This window comes from Notamacropus eugenii, chromosome 1 (assembly GCF_028372415.1).
Source record: "Notamacropus eugenii isolate mMacEug1 chromosome 1, mMacEug1.pri_v2, whole genome shotgun sequence".
In the NCBI taxonomy this organism is placed as follows: domain Eukaryota; kingdom Metazoa; phylum Chordata; class Mammalia; order Diprotodontia; family Macropodidae; genus Notamacropus; species Notamacropus eugenii.
Genome location: NC_092872.1, coordinates 146,282,229 through 146,298,215, shown reverse-complemented (window position 1 = coordinate 146,298,215; position 15,987 = coordinate 146,282,229). Strand labels below are relative to the sequence as shown.

At 40.4% G+C, this 15,987-nt stretch overlaps 1 protein-coding gene across 9 annotated transcripts in view; it reads left to right on the top strand.

The window, feature by feature from the left end:
• LOC140520878 (mucin-16-like) overlaps positions 1–15,987 on the top strand; it is a 94,008-nt gene that overhangs the window by 28,069 nt on the left and 49,952 nt on the right. The window lies entirely within an intron of this gene.

Genomic DNA, 15,987 nt, shown 5'->3' with positions numbered 1-15,987 from the left:
AGAGAATGAAGTTCAACATGAAGCTGAATTATCACAAGAGGTTCCAGGTTCTGGGCAAATGCTAACTCTGGTCAGACAAGGTGGGGGGCTGTTCGAGGGGCCTTTCTTTTTCCTCATCTTTGGCATGAGATGCAACAATTTGTGCCACGTGCCTGCAGGGATCTCTCTGGCAAATTACCAGATATTTAAATCTTCTCTGGAATTGCTTACAAGGGACTTCAGAAGTCATGCCAAATCCCCACTCCTGTCTTGCCCAGCCTCTGCATCATAGAGTTAGTAGGGTTTGTTTGGAAACTCTACGTTCCCTTCCTTTTCTCCTTCTTTCCAGAACTTTGAAAAGCCTACTGAGCCCTTTCCAGAACGCTAAAGTCCTAACAATTCTACCTGTGTAGGCTTCAGGTCCTGTTGATCCCACGGAATATGGGAAGGTTGCTATAGTGGCTACCCCAGAAGCTGCAAAAGAAGAGTCTTATTAAAATGAGGACATAAAGTGGGAGAAGGTTAAGTTGGCTAACACCTTAAGGGCAGGGACTGAGTATTTTTATGTCATTCTTTGCATTCCGAGGACATAGTACATTCCTTGGCATATAGTAGGAGATGAAGGAATGATTCCACACTGGGCACCATCTCTGGGTTCTCTATGCAGGAAATGACAAAGTAAATACATGACTGTCATCAAACTCATTTGACTGGTGTTTAAGTAACCACAGAACGGCTTTCAGGGGCTAAGGTTATTTTCACTGCTGGTAATGTCTCTGGCAGAAATAGAATGAAGCTCTCAAGGAAGATTCTCAACACGTAATTCCTGCTCCAGGAACATTTTTCCATCTGAGCTTCATATGGAACATTATGTCCATAACCCGGACTGTCCTGTGAGGGCAACCTTATCACCATGGAATCTTGGAGAGAGGACATGAGAATCCCAGAGTCTGATTCAATGTCTCTTATCCGAAAGATCCAGTAGGAGGGAGATATCCTACTTTTCCACATAGAATTTCAGCCTTGGAAGCCTCCTAGATGGCATCGAAACAGGACTTCCCAAAGAACCCCGGGAAAAGAAAGGATAATCACCCTCTGCCCAAAGAGTTACAGTGAGAGGAAAGTCATTCCATATTGAGGTAGCTGATTCTAATACTAGGAGTCCTTTCTAACAAGGCTCAAGTGAGTTACAGAGGCACAGATTTGAGAGAAAGTCATGCCAATTTCACTGTTCTGGTTCTGAGCACCAACTCCCCTTGTGAAGACATTTCTGAAATCACAATTGCCTGCGACTCAACGGATATCTGTGAAACAAGGCATTTAGTTTTCATGAATTGAAATGGATGGTGTTCATGACAAACTGGGAAACAAAGGACAGAAAATGAATGTAAATATCAAAGGAGTTGGGAATAGAAGGCAAAGAACACTTGAGAGGCTACATTGAGAAAAGAAGACCTGGTGGCTCAGCTTGCTGTCTTTTCGTATGTGGAGGATGTGATCGCTGAACAAAGGGACAAGAGAATTCTCCTGGGAACCTGTCAGCTCTCTACCGTGACAAACATAACAAAGGATCTTGACTTGCTCTCCTCTGCTCTAAAGAGACACAGACAACAACACACTTTCCCATGGGTTGCCTTGGATTGTCACCAGGCTCTTCTCCATAGTCTTCTGACTTTTAGGAGAAAATCAACACATCAGGATGAAGGACGAACAGAAATGCGACACCTCAGGCATGGCCTGGTCCAACCCTTACCTGACCAGGAATACCCTCCACCACATCCCCAAGAAGTGGTGATCGACCATTTATTTGACATTCCTCAGGGAAGGCAAACCTTCTCCTTCCTGAAGTAGACCATCCCACCACATGATACGAAATTTTTCTTCACTTCTAGTGGATATTTGCTTCTTTGTAACGTGACACTGTATTACTTGTTCTACCTTCTGGGTCAAAGAAGAACAAGTCCAGGCCCATTTCCCTGTGACAGCCCTTTAACCCCCTGAAGACAGTTGAATACTGTGTCTCTTTCATATACCCTAAGGTTTTCCTTAAACTTTGTTATTTGACACACCACACTGTTGATCCATGTCGAGCTTCAGTCCATTAAATGTCCCAATATTTGTTCAGAAAATTTCAGCCTCCGCTTGTCCATCTTGGAGTCATAAAAGGGTTTTGAGAGTACAGACACGAAATTGTACTATGTCTATTAAATTTCACCTTACCTGATCTGAGCCCACCATTCTAGCCTAAGATTTGGAATTCCAAATCTGTCATCCAATATATCCATTGGTTCTATCTCAAACCCTTAGAGTTAGATGTAAAATCAGTAAACGTGTTTTCTACCTATTCTCTAGCTGTTTTCCTTCCCTAGGTAGCACAGAGACCAAGAAATATCCCTGGGACAATTCACTACACACCTCCTTCCAGGAATAATTACTGACTATTCTTTGGGTCCAGCCATTCTTCCAGTTGTCAACTTCTTAGCTGTGATGCCATCTAGTCACCATTTGTCCATACTGTCCATAACATTAGCATGGCAACATTTGACAAACCAATTCCTCTTCTGCTTACTACAAACGTCTTTCACCCTTAAGGGGAGAAAAATACCTTTCACTTGATCCTGTCCTCACCTTCCCCTATTCCTACATGTCTTCTCCCTTTTACAGTCAATCGAGAAAAAAGCTGCTTCTCCCTCTCCTCCTCACTTCTCACCCTCTTGCAATCTGCCTTCTGATCCTACCATTTAACTGAAACTCCCTGAGTTTGACCAATCATCTCTTCATCGCTAAATTCAGTGACTTTTACGCAGTCCTTATTCCTTTGGAAATTTCTATGATACAGACACTGCTGATCACACCGTTTCTCCTCCAGACTCTCTCTTTCATAGCGTTATATGATTTAATTCTTCTCTTGAGGGACACGATGACTGGACATTTCCACACAAAGGTTGCAAACTCATCTTAAACACAACCTGTCCAGAGGGTGATTCAGATGTCTTTCTAAACCCACATCTCAGCATCTGTTGGGATTGGAAGCTCAATTCCGTGGGGACGGTCTCGGGCGGGTAAAAGTGGGACTTCTAAATCTTAGAGTCTTACGAGGCCCTCCATGAACAGCAGGGATTCGAGAAGGTCAGACTGAGCTAGCTCGGCTAGCTCGGGTATTTCCGCCTCTCCCCAGGAGATACGTGATGGGTGGAGTCTCCCTGCCCTCGAGGTCGTCCCGGATCTGGGCACACTATTGTTATCTAACAGCACGGTATTGAGATGCAAACTGTGTGGCTGAAGATTAAGTAGGATTGAGGAAGCCTTAAAGCTCTCTTAGCACGTAAGGAGCCAAGACGACAGTAGGCTCTGTTTTCTTCTTTCCTCTCTCCTCTCCCCCTCTCTCCCCGCTTGTACTTCTACTTCCAAGCCCTTAAGATCCTAGCTTCCTTTGGAAATCTCCACCTCTTCCTCCTAAGGAAGACACCCCTGCACTTGTAACCCAGACCCTGAAATAAAGCTCAACCCTTGTTCGACTCTGGAACGTCCTTTCTCTCATATGTGCATCTGGTTTTGTCCAACCAAAGACGTCGGAGGTGAGGTAAGAAAGACTCGGGTAGCCCACACAGGTCTCTACGCCTGGCAAGCATCATCTACCTATTGCTGCTGATGGCACCATTGTGACCCGGTTCACAACACTCACACTCAGCCTTGCTCCCTTGCCTGCAGTTTCCAAAATTAACATCTATTCTATTTCTACAGCACCGCACACATTAACTCACCCAGACACCACCTTCATTCAAGTCCTCATCCCCACTAGCTGGCATGGCCTAGCACAATAGCCTCCACAAACTGGCCTCTCAGATTCTGCCCTCTAAACTTCAACCATCTTCCACACACTTGTTAAATTCAAGTTCCCAAAGCCCCGGTCTGGCCATGCCACTCACATCCTTAAGAACCTTCACTGGTCTAAAATTTGCAGACTCCCTTCTTTAAGATTACCCATGGAATAAAATAGAAGTGTCCCTATTTCATATTTGAAGCCAACAACAAATCCAGTTAAAGCCCAATGATCTCTATCCATTTCATTTACATGTCTCACAGTCATACACTATACATTCTAGCTGTTGTATTTTACCCGTACCTGACATTCCATCATCTGGCCTTACATAAGTGCTCACACACCCCTGGAAAGCTGTCCATCCTCACTTCCACTGCTAGGAACCCCTCATCCTCTCAGTGGTTCACCTGAAACCCTGTCTCCTCAAAGCGTTTTCTTGATGTACCCCACTAGAAAGAGAGGTCATGTATTTGCTGTAAATATATTTCATGTTTTGCTCTTTCTGGATACATGCAAGCTGCTTAAATTCAAATGTTATTTGAATTAATGAGAGAGAGAGAGTAAGGGAGGGAGGGAGAGATGGAGGGAGAGAGGGAGAGAGACTTTGTGGTTGCACAGTGGAAAGACGATTGTGGTATCTGGAGCCAAAAGACCTGTGTTCAAATCCTCATCAAGTATGTCACCATCATCAAGCATCAAGCGCCCCCCACCCCCCATGGGTAAGACTCAACCTTACAACCCAAAATCACTTGGTCACTTCTCTTCTTTTCTGAATTGTTGGATTGTTTTTGAATTCTTTTAATTGGCATATTTTTCATTATGAGGGAAGGTGAACACAGGAAAAGACTTTCAGGTTTTAGAACTTCTAAAAAGTTTTTAATTCGATGGTGAGGAAAGAGAAATATGAACAAGGGTGAGTACTGTGGCTCAGTTTGGACGATCTTATTGAGAGCCAAGAGGCAGTCCCTATTTTTCCAGTTTTGTTGTTGTTGTTGTTTTTTTACCAAGGAGAATTCTCTTTGTAGTAAAATCGCTGTTTAAGAAGGTGATACCTGAGTTAAAAAAAGGCACCTAACTGAGATGAGTTCCAGGGCACCAAGCACAGTGGATACTGAGAGAAATGAGGCAGATGCCATTGGAGAAGCCAGAATCAGCCATTTGGGGAAAATGGTGTGGCATGGAAGAGGATCAAAGGAGGGCGAATGTCCTCATCTTCAAAAAAGGGAAGAGAAAAAAATCTGCACATGGAGAATAAGGAGCTTGATTTCTGTTACTGAAAAGTTAAACATTAGGTTATGAAAGGTTTGGGTAGCAAAGTGATAGAAAAACAGGTCGTAGGCCTGGTGCTAGCGTTCCCAATGTCACCCCCCCAGCTCATTTCATCTCCCATGTTCTCCATGTGTTTAGATTGCTCAGTATGGCAAATGCTGCGGTTATCATTTAACAAGATTTTTGCAAATGATATGACTGAGTTTCCCGTGCAGTCTTTTCCAAAATAAGAGTGATGTGGGCTAGCAAGTAAAAGGATCTGGTGGATGTAGAATGAGAGGAAGGATCAGTCCCAAACCGGAGTCGGTCCTTCACCTTTCAGTATCAGCATGAAAATTGGTTTCTGGCAGAGCACCATAAGGATCTGGATGTGACCTGGATCTAAAGTTTTTCTAAGTGATGTCAGTGAAGGCTAAGACTGAATGCTTTTCAAAAAGAGCTAACCATTTTAGTAGTCAGGATTACAAAAGATCTAAAAGGCAACAAGTATTAGGTCGATTCTCATAGGAAGAAACTGGTGTCTCTTTGATTGTGTATTACACAAGCTTCAATAAATATAACTATGTCGGTCACATTAATTTAGAAATAGTGAAGAAGAGGATTGCACAGGAAACCGAGAATCTCTTACATATAGTTTTGGTCATTTCAAAGTAGATACTTAATTTATATGAACCCCATAGAATTATTTGTCTATGTCCCCTTTCTGAACTTGGTTCTGTTCTTGCTGGATATTTTAAAATGTGATTTTTAAACTCTTTCTTCCATCAGGCTATTATGGGTACCCATCCGTCTCAAGTAATCATCTCCTTCCCTCTTTTCCTCCCCAAGAAATGAAATCTGCCACCCTTCTAAGAGACAAATAAAATTGGGGGTTGGGATGCAAACATGTGTCATCTCTAAAGATAGTTTGCTTCTGCTCTTGTACTCTCTACCAACAGGATGTTGGCCTGGTTCACTAATCGTCTTCTGGAGAAGTGAAGACCTCAGAATACTTTTCCTTTACATCATTTTTGCCATTGAATATGAGTGTGCTTTACTCCATCTGCTCATTTGTTTCCCTAAATTTTTCTTAATGACTTTTATAATTCCATACTATTCATTTACGTTCACATACCACAATTTTTCAGCCATCTTCTCATTGCTGGACATGCTGTCGGCCTTCAGTTCTTTGCCTTAGCAAAAAGTGCTGCCATATTTTTGCATATTTCAACCTGTGGAGTATGAAATAATTGACTGAGAATGAAATAATCAAGGATCAAAAATCAGCTTCACTACTAACCTCTAGGGGAAGGTATGATGAGAGAGTGATGTAGTTGAAAGAATCTGGGCTTTTAGGGCTCTCCAGCTCCAGTTGAGTCAGTAGTGTAATATGGCATCCAAGAGAGTTAGAGCGGTCTTTGCTGCAGTAAGAAAATAATGTGGCCAGGCCTAGGAGGGCAATAGCGCACATGCCAGGGCTAAGGTGAAGCTCATTGGTAAGTTGGAATGTTCAGTGACAATGACCAAGTTTCTTCAGGCCTGGCCACCTGATCTGGAGGAGGACAAGGGCCGGATGAGCCCGGTAAAAAGGATATTTGCAGGAATTATGTCTGTTTTCAAGTCTTTGAAAGGCAGTCACAAGAAAAGGATCTAAACTCCATGTAGCAGAATCCCAAACAAAGGAATTAGCAAAGTCATCACACTTCAAGCTGGAAGAGATGGAGAGTTCTCCATCCCAGCAGAGATTTGGGCAGAAGCTAGCTGACAGGCCCTGAGGGAATGCAGAGTTAGGCCTATTGCTTGCTGTTCAAGGGTGTGTTGGCCTGTGTGTATGCTGAGGTCTTCAGAACTCAGAGCTTCTTGGTGGTTTCCCAGAGATGATTTGTGATTGGTGTATTGTTTGTCGGCTGTCTGTTGACAGATCACCTTTGATCCCTTAGGGGGTGAGTGTTTCCTTTGAATATTTGTATCATTTAAAAATGTTATATTCCATTAGATTGCACTTCCTGAGAGTATTTTGTCTCTGCAGTTTTTCTTTGAGTTCCGGTTATTTGTGACGTGTAAGGGTGTAGGGGTGTGAAGTGTGAGGTTTTTATGTTCTACCATATCATCTTCTCAACACATGAAAAATCTTGATGTATCATCTCAATTTCATCTCACTTTCTTTCAAAATGGTTAACCTTTTGACCTTGCAGAAACTTATGTTGATATATCCTCTTAAGGTTGGGAAGCCAAGTTTCTTTTTATCCACATTCCGTTGTTCATGAGAGGTTTTGGTTTGCCTTGAAGGCAATATTTTAATGTACATGTATAATTTGTAGAAACTTACGATACCTCTTTCTGCTCCTCCTGGATTGCATTCTTTTGATACAGTATTTATTCCTTTGACCTCTTTCTTCTCTTAAAGCCAAGTAATGGCTAGGATTCCGCAACAAATGAAAGAACACAGGATCACAACGTAGGAATCGATGGCTTCGTGGACGCCTAGATGGAAAGTCACTTAAAGGACACTCAGTTACCTGCCCTTGTGTTCCCTCTAGGGGTCACAAACACTCCAGCATTAACCCAAAGGAAGAGAACCAGCCTGTCCACACCTATTCAGTATTGGAAGAATGACTCTGGGCCTTTATAAACTTTATTATCCTGAAAAGAAGAAAACATTTGTACTGGATATTTTAATTTATTTTAAAATACATACGTCCTGTAGTTGGATGAGTATAACTAGTAAAAATAAAACCATGTAATTGTTACAAAATAACCTCATGTCGTTTTCAATTTACTTCGATTGTCCTTTTTTGTTCTTCTGTCTCCTTGCCATATTTATGTCTGCTCTTAGAGAATTTTGTATATAGATTATTTAGAGAAGCAGAGCAGTATAGGTCTGGCTTTTCGAAAAATGATTTTTTTTTTGTCTGTATATTTGCAACACAAATGTGACTCTGTGAAATGTTTTGAGCCTTTTTCCAACACCATTCTGGCTTAGCTTTTTTACAAAGTGGACAGTGCTTCTCCTTCTTTAGGAGCAACCACCCTCACCCAGGCTCAAGCACCAAAGTTCCCAAGTGAAGCATGGGGGACCTGTCACCAGAGGGTCCATAAAGTCCTGAGGTCCCCTCCGAATCAGAGAAAAAAGAAGCCAATTGGCAGGATGAGGGTGATGCATAGGAGGGAGGAAGAGAAAGGAAAGGGAGAGCTGGGCAAAGCATGGCGAGGGGTCGTATAGGGCGCTATAGCTTGGCTAGTTTCCAGTTTGGGTTACTGGATTCTTCTGCCCTTGGCAGGCTGTTCAGAGATGAGATAAGAAGGATCTCCACTGCCACCTTTGGCTGTAACAGTCTGAGGTTTAGACCTCAAATTGACATCAGGTCAGTCTTACCCAGCCACATGAAACCATTGTATCCAAGGAGAGAAACACGGTCCCTGCAGACTGCACTCATAAGCATGTTAGGTCGACTTGCCAAAACAAACTTTGGCATTTTAGTCTCTGTCCTGCTCAGGAATCATTGTTTCTGATGCAGATGAAGGGGAATGTATTAAGACACTAGCATCAGTGCAGAATTCTGGCTGTCTTCTTTGATCTAGGTCCTCTTGAACCCTAGAATAACATATTAACAAAGTGGCCAGCCCGAATAAGCCAAACTTCACCTCCTCACACCATTCTACCCAAACTCAACATCATGAGAAAGCTCGATCAGGAGGGTGGCGGCCTGGGAAATTTGTGATTTGTTATGGTTAATTTCCAAAAAAAATCCCTTAGAAAAACAGTTGCAGTAGTTAGTGGGAGATTTTTGTGTTGGTTTGTGTGGGAATTTCGTTTTCTAAGAATATCGACGATATCATTGAAATGAAGACATGTTTTACACTTGGCTTTGTTTTGAGTCAGCTGTGCAAGCTCACCAACATCACTTTGTCTTCCAGAGCCATCTGTGTCCCTTTCATTCTGATCTCTCCTTTGACTCTGTCCCTCCTCAAAGCTGTTTGCTTCTGATCACCCCTCCCTAGTCTTCCCTGTCTTCTATCATGTCCCCCCCTCTTAGGCCCTTAAACTATGGAGCTCCTGGAGAACAAGGACAGTTTGTGTCTCTTTCTTTGCATTCGCAGTGCTTAGCACAGTGCCAGGCACATAATGAGATATTAATAATTGTTTGTTGAATCATTTGTGGCTCTAAAAGCCAACCCCTCCTCCTTCCTGTTCTCTCTTTGGATTCTGTGACATCACCTCTTGTTTACCTCCTACCAATCTGACACCTCCCTCTCCAAGGCCTTAACTGGCTTCCTAGTCCACAGTCTTCTCCCTAAGTGTGGGTGAGTATTCCTTAACGTTCCAACTTATTCCCCTTCCCCTACACATATACAACTTTTATCAAATTGTTTGCCTACTCAGTGAGGCTGGGGAAGGAAGGGAGAGAAGAAGGGAGAGTTTGGGGATTTGGAATAAAAAAGAATCTTAAAATTGTTTTACATGTAATGGGGAAAAAAATAAAATATTAAATTTTGAAAAGAAAACAAATGTCACCCCCAGAACTGAGATTATAATAGGAATTTAATCCTATCCATATGCTTTTTTCCACTTAATCCTCTGTTTCATTGCCATTTGGGCAGACCAGCACGTCTGGTATTCAGTAGCTCTGGCACCAATGATGGCAAGAATAGATTAATAAAAATATGCTGTAAAATCTGTTTCATCAAAGCTATCTTTCTTTGGTGCCTCTGGATTCTTATGGAAATGTTGTTCGAGAAAATCTAGTTTAGTTGGGTCACATGCCAAGTTTTCTGCAAGCTTCTTTTCATCTCTCATATGAATTTTTAGACAGTAATGCTCATAAACTCCTACCATCCTCCAAACTGTGCAACTAGATTGGCAATTTTCTTGGCAGTAGCGTTTCACTGCTTGATAAAAAGATTAAATGTTTGCTGATATTCGCTGCTTGTCAGAAAGATTAAGTATTTGCTTCTAACACAATCTCTAGGCTCTTTTGTTCTTATTATTGGTTAAATATTTTTATTATAAAAATCAGAGTCATTCTTTGTTCATTTACAACTGCAATCATTCCTTTGAATAGTCCAAGTTAGAGCTCTTGTAATTCGATGCACAGTCTCATCGTCTGTATCATTTCTTCTAATTTCTGTTGATTTTGTCGTTGTTCTTGTTATTCAGTCGTTTCAATCATGTCTGAGTCTTCTTGACCCCATTCGGGATTTTCTTGGAAAGATCTTGGAGTGGCTTGCCATTTCCATTTCCATATCATTTTACAAATGAGGAAACTGAGGCACAATGCGGTAAGTGGCTTGCCCAGGGTTACATAGCTACTAAGTATCTAAGGCCAGATTTTAGCTACTGCATCACCTGCCACTTCTTTCTGACCATCTCCTTAATCAGCTAAATATCTGACTGCACATGGACAAGTAATTCTTAAATAACTCCCATGTCAAAAACCATTTCTTTGGGTGTCTGCTTAGTATAGCCCTTTAATTGGCTCTCAGGCTCATTTTCCCCACACTAACTTCATAAGAATTGGTAAGTAAAATGGCCAGAACATGGCTACATCTCTCTGTCTCTCTGTCTCTGTCTCTCTCTGTCTCTCTCTCTCTCCCTCTCTCTCTCTCTCCCTCCCTCCGTCCCTCCCCCCTCTCTCTCCCCTCTCTCTCTTAGTTCTAGAAGTAACCCTCAAGAAATTGGGATAATTCTTATATGCTCCTCCTAAATATCAATCACCTAGTGATACTTACCACCTCCTCAATATCAACAGTATCAGGGATTAGCATTGCACTATCACTTTTACCACTTAATTTCTGCTCCCTATAAACTGACCAGTAAACTCCAATTACGTTTCATAATTATGCGGTGAGATGAGTAGAGATTGATATCCAGAAAGTAAAGAAAATGAGATATTTTTCCTGAATACCCTAAGCAGGAACTACATGGGAATGAGGAAAAAGCTCAATTTGGCCTTGGTCAGGTCTCCCCTACAGACTGCTCCTGTCTTTGAAGCTATGTCCACTGGTATGCTAGCCATAAGGCGAGTCAATAACAGATGAATACAAATGATTCCCATTCTCAGTGGAAGACTTCTTGATCCTGACAAAAATAGAAGGAAAAGGCGTTTCCAGCAAATGGGAATGGTGAGTTATCTTTTTGCCACATGTGACCTCTTAGCTTCAGTCCACTTTCCTTGACTCTCTCTATGTAATGGTAGGAAAGTATGTAACAGAGTTTTGGGGGGAGCGTTTTAAAGGACCTCTTTTTATTCTACAACAGTCGTAAATATTCTTTTCTAAAAGGCACTTTATGGCTAGTTCAATATAGGATTCTCAATTGAGAAACTTGGGAGAAAGCAGACTGTAGGGATTTTGACCCAATGCAATTAGACAATCACCAACTGACTCGCTGTAGATATGGTCAAAATCCAAGGAGGAGATGTAGACACCATTGCTCTTTGATTGATCTGTCAGAGTGGGAGTCGGCATAAGAGTCTTCAGGGATTGCATGGGCTGTAGCTATATCAAAGTACAGTCTTCATCCCTTGCTTCCAGTACTCTAACACTTGTTAGCTTCCTTACCAGAGGACTGGGGGTTTTCTTTGTTCAAATACTCTTTTATTTTATGGACGGAGGGCAGTGTGGCACAATGGAAAGGGAGATGGATTGATTTGGAATCTGAGAACCTGGGGTTCCAATCCTGCTTTTACAGTTTACTCATTGAATAACTGTCGGCAAATAATTGTATATCTCTGGGTCTGAGTTTCCTCCTCTCTAAAATGAGAGGGTTTAAGCTAGATAAATAACCTTGAAAGCACCTTCCTTTTAGCAAATGATCCTGTGAATGATGGAAGAGTCATGACATTATTAGTAGCTATCTGTGTCTTGGACATTGCAGAAAAAAGGAGAACGCTGTACCAAGGAAAATTATTGATATATCATTATATCAAATATATATCTAAATACAAAACAGAAATATAGGCCGTAACACAAATTTGCCCTGTTGGCCTCAGGATCTGCTAAAGATATAATCTAGAAACATGATTGAAACTGAGTAGAGTTTATAAATAAAAGTCAAAACTCTATTAACATAAAAATGTCACTGAGCTGTTCTGGACCCGGAAAATAACACGTGCAAGATAGCAGTAGCAAGCAACGACACCTGTGGTGCTAACCTAGTCTCATCATATTCTCCTGGCCACAGCAATTTGCAAAATGAAAACAGGTGGAGCAAACAGGAAATTTTTTTTTTTCAAAATTAGTTTTGTTGACGCAATTTTTGTTATATTTCAATTTCCAAACTGTCTCCCTTCCTCCTTTCTTACCCTGAACTAGTGAAGGCTACCAATTATAAATATGGTGTAGAACTATACACCATAAACATATGTAAATTAGACTATGTGCGTCTCCATTTCTGAGTTCTTTCTCTGGAGGTGAGAGTGCCTATTACTTCCTAGCTCCTTTATAGATGATTTGATTAATTACAGTACTCAAAATAACGTGGTTGTTCACAATTATTCTTCAATCTATTGCTATTATTATATACAGTGTTTTCTTGGTTCTGCTCTCTTCACTTTCCATTATTTCATGCAAGTTTTCCATGTTTTTCTCAAACTCCAACAGCTCATCATGTCGTAGAGAATGTAAGTATTCCTTCACAACCATACACAAGAGCTTCTTTAGCAATTCCCCAATTGATGAGAATCCCCTCAATTTCTAGTTCTTTGCCACCACAAACAGAGCTGGTATAAATATTTTAGAACATATAGATTCTTTTCTTTTTAAACTGATCACCTTGTGACACATCTACAAGTGCTATTACTGGCTCACATGGTATATAGAGTTTTATCGCCCTTTGGGCATAATTCCAGAATGTGCTACAAAATGATTAGATGAGTTCACAGTTCCACCAACAGTGTATTCAAGACCCAAATTTTCCACATCCGCTCTAACATGTCTCATTTCCCCTTTCCTTCATTTTGATAGATTTGAGATGATGTCTCCATGTGGTTTTAATTTTCCTTTTTCTAATCGGTAATGATTTAGAGCACTTTTCAAATGAATTTTGAAGTCTTCATTGAGAAACAGTTCATACTTTTAGGAGTTTTTCCTAATTTAGTGGCCTTCATACTTCATATCACACTAATCACGCTCTTATATTAAGTTGACACTCAAATTACTGGAGTCATACTTAGCCTTAGGAGCAGATTCAAGCACGTATTAAGAAAATATTGGAGGTAAGTATATTAGCAGAGGATCCTGCTATTTCGTAAAAGGTAAAGAGTTGTAGAAATATACCTTTGCCTTGCCCCAAGCCTTGGATATAGAAAGAAGAAGTACCCTAAGAATTGCTCTTTCCTGTTGTGGCAGTTTCCCCTCTGATATCACAAAATCTCTCACTAGGAAAAACGCAGAAATCAAAGTTTTCTTCCTTTATCGCAGTCATTCCCATGGGGTAGAATGTCCCAAATTTGGTCATTTTATATTTTGGCTTTTATTCTTTTGTACTTTCTGCCTATTTTTATTGCTTATTTTTCTTTTCCAGGCCTCTGATAAGAACTGCTTTCAACTTCTCAATGTTTTTCCTTTTTCTGTGCTTTAATGGAAATGGTTTACATACTTCAACATGGAGTTACTGTGTTCAGAGGCAAATACATACACTTCATCTCCAGTGAACATGGACTTATAAATTCATTCTTTGTACTTTGAAGCAATTTAATTTTTATCATAGGATTATGTGAATTTTTTCATGGTCACATGATTTACTCAATGTGATACTTTCATTTTGTTTGTATCATTATGACTCAAAAACGTTTCTTCTTTCCAATGAACGTATCTTTGTTGGACTGTTTTTAACTAAATTAAAGGAGAAGACCATGAGACACTAAACTTTTACGTTCTTATTAATGGCAATTTTGCTGACAATTGAGCTTTTAAAAAATTTGTGAAATATATTTTGAATTCTATTCTTAAGATTACAGCATTGAGCAATTCAGTCATCTGCAAAATTAATGAATCTGAATTTTAAATTGTGAAGGGACCTCCACATGGAGTCACTTAGTCCCATAATCCAAATGAAATTACCACTGCAATATATACAGCAAGTGCTTGAGTTTTGGTTTGCGTCAACACATACATTAAACACAAGGAAGATATAACCTTAACAGCATTGTTTCCCTTTACTCTCTTCAGGGACAACATGAGCTTGAAACTTCTACAAATTTCCTGGAGTTTTTTCTAGATATAAGACTTCTTCAAATGAAGGCCACAGGAAAGCAAATAAACACATTTTGGGAAGACATCTAAATGGAAAACTTAGATCTATATATGTAAAGGGTAAAGCTCCACTTTTCATACCTGCAGCAATGTCCTGAGTATAGAGTTTGTAGTTATCTGGGACATTTCCAATATCCCATTCGAAATTTCTCCATTCGTCAATAGGGTAGAAATATCTGAAGGTATCTCAAGACCTACAATCAACACAAGAAAGGCACTACTTGAGCAGCACTGGTTTTGTTACTCTCTTCAGGGACAACATGAGCTTGAACCTTCTACAAGTTTCCTGGTGTTTTCTCACTCTGTAAGAGTCCTTCATTTGAGGACCTTAGTAGTCCAAAAAAACACATTGTGGCAAATAAGGGAAGTTGAAAATTTGACGTAATACATGCACAGGGTAAACCTCCACGTTTTGCAGCTGATGCAATGACCTCATAATAGAGTCACTAGTTATCTGGGAGATATTTGAAAATAACCCATTGGAAATTTCTCCATTGGCCAATATGGTAGATATACTTGACGGTATCTAAAGACATACATTCAACACAAAGAAGATGTTCAATTAGCAGCATGGGTTCATTACTCTCTTCATGGACAATATGTGATTCCACCTTCCACAAATTTCCTGGTGGTTATCTCACAATGTTACATGTCTCCATTAGAGGACCCAAGAATCGAAAGAAACACATTTACACAAGGTACCTTCACATACAACTTTGAAGAAATAGAGGAAAAAGGTAAAACTCCAGATGACTTATCTGCAGCAATGAGCACAATACAAGGTTGGCAATTTCTTAGGGGTATTTTCAATGAACACATTCCCAAACGCTCATTTCGCCATTATGGTAGATACATATGAAGGTATCTCAACACATCCATTGAACACAAGGAAGATATAACCTTAACACTATTGATTCGCTTTACTCTCTTCAGGGACAACATGAGCTTTAACCTTCTCCAATTTCCTGGGTTTTTCTCTAGATAGAAGATTTCTTGAAACAAAGGCCATAGGAATCCAAATAAACACATTTGGCCAATAAGTGAAAGAGAAACCTTTGGAGTACTTTCTGTAAAGGGTAACCTCCACATTTCACATCTGCAGCAGTGACCTCAATAGAGAGTTTGTAATTATAGGGGAGATAATTGCAAATATCCCATTCGAAATATCTCCATTGGCCAATATGGTAGATATATAGGAAGGTATCTCAAGACATACATTGAACACAAGGAAGATATAACCTTCACAGCATTGATTCGCTTTACTCTCTTCAGGGACAACATGAGCTTGAAACTTCTACAAATTTCCTGCGGTTTTTCCTAGATAAAAGACTTCTTCAAATGAAGGCCATAGGAATGCAAATAAACACATTTTGGGAAGACAGCTAAATAGAAAATTTAGATCTATATATGTAAAGGGTAAATCTCCACGTTTTGTACCCGCAGCAGTGTCCTCAGCATAGAGTTTGTAGTTATCTGGGACCTATTTCCAATATCCCATTCGAAATTTCTCCATTCGTCAATAGGGTAGACATATCTGAAGGTACCTCAAGGCCTACATTGAACACAAGAAAGGCACTACTTTAGCAGCGCTGGTTTCCTTACTCTCTTCAGGGACAACATGAGCTTTAACCTTCTACAAGTTTCCTGGTGTTTTCCCAGTATGTAGGATTCCTTCATTTGAG